The sequence below is a fragment of the Chrysochloris asiatica genome, unplaced genomic scaffold (genome assembly GCF_000296735.1).
Source record: "Chrysochloris asiatica unplaced genomic scaffold, ChrAsi1.0 scaffold00034, whole genome shotgun sequence".
NCBI lineage: Eukaryota > Metazoa > Chordata > Mammalia > Afrosoricida > Chrysochloridae > Chrysochloris > Chrysochloris asiatica.
In genome coordinates this window covers 23,346,136-23,347,882 of record NW_006408552.1, presented here as the reverse complement: position 1 = coordinate 23,347,882, position 1,747 = coordinate 23,346,136, and positions in this window count along the sequence as shown.

The following is a 1,747-nucleotide window of genomic DNA, read 5'->3' as shown; positions in this document are numbered from 1 at the left end:
CGCTATGGGTTGGAATTGACTCAACGGCACTTACCAACAACAACAAAGCACTGAAGTGGGAAGGGATACGGCTTACTCAAAGATCCTGAGAAGATCCATGTGGCAGAACAGAGTGAACAGACGAGATAAAAAGGTCCACATCACCCTGGGTCTTCCAGGAGATGACAAGAAAGATGGACTTTGTTTCAAGGGAAGTGAAAAGTCATCAGAGGTGGTTTTTTTCGAGGAAATAGTTTAATCCAGCTCACATTTTCAAAAGCATATTGTCTGCCGGATTACAAACGAGTTCTGTTTCTAAATCTGTCTTTAAATAGAAGTTATATCCAAGTCAGGACGTTTATTTATAATTTGTATCTAGCATGAGTTAATAAATTGTTTTATAAATGTTGCCCAAATGAGAAAAGGATATGTATATATTTTATAAATACTGGTGTTTCAGATGCCTTCAAAAATGGAAATTTAACAGCTAAATGGAAATTTAATGTCCATTGGGCTAAACCTAAGTCCCCTCAGAAATAGATCTATGTTCAGGCAAAGGTCCCTCTGGGCCTGTAAAGTCCCAGAAGTGTGGGCCCACAGTTTCAAGAAGAGGGTGTAATCAACTCCCTAGGGGCCCTCCAACAACCCTTCCTATACAAAGCTGGTCAACTGAGAGGAAGTGGCTGCATTTGCATTTCAGTCAAGGGGTCTCCTGGGATAAGAAGAATTGAGACAACTTCCTTCAACCTATTTTCTTTTCAAAAAGTCTATTTTAATAGCTTTATTTGGGTATAATTGATCTATACCTATTTTAAATGGTGTTTGTTATTATATGCCGTGGAGTCGGTTCCGACTCACAGCGACCCTGTACAGGGTTTCCAAGGCTGTAAATCTTTACGGGCGCAGAAAGCTTCATCTTTCTCCCGCGGAACAGCTGGTAGTTTCGAACTGCTAACCTTGTGGTTTTCAGCTCGATTCATAACCACTACAGTACCAGAGTTCCTTAGAGTTACCATATGGTGTACCAAATGGTGTAGCTGTGGGCTAATGCATCAGACTGCAAAGTTGTTTGAATTGCAAAGTCAGTGGTCCAAGCTCACCAGCTGCTCCTTGGAAACCCTATACAGGGTTGCTAGGAGTTGGAATCAACTCGAAGGCACTTAACAACAACAACAAATTTTAAATGGAGTACTGGTGTGGCACTGCGGGATAAAGCGCTGGACTGCAAGGTCAGTTTGAACCACAAGGTCGGTGGTTCAAACTCACACACTACTCCTTTGAAACACTATACAGGGTCGCTATGCATTGGCACCAACTCGACAGTACTTAAAAACAACAACACCACCAACTCGACAGTACTTAAACAGAGTCTTGGTGTGGTGCTGCAGGACATTACACTGGGCCAAAAAGTCAGTTTGAACCGCAGTGTTGGCAGGTCAAACCCACCAGTCGCTCCTCGGAAATTCTAGACAGGGTTGTTATGAGTGGCAGATGACTCAATGGCACTAAAAACAGTATTTTAAGTGCACAATTATTCTTAGAAAATTTATAGAACTATGCAATCATCACTACAAGTGGTAGAACATTTTCATAACCTTAAATAGCCCATTTGCAGCCACTCCATTCTCATTCCTAACCTCACTAATTTACTTTCTGTGCTTCCAGTTTCTCCTTTCCTTTTCTGGACATTTCATAGAAATGGAATCATATGTGCTCTTCCTTTCACTTAGTATAATGTATTGGAAGTTCATTCGTATTGTAGGTTGTA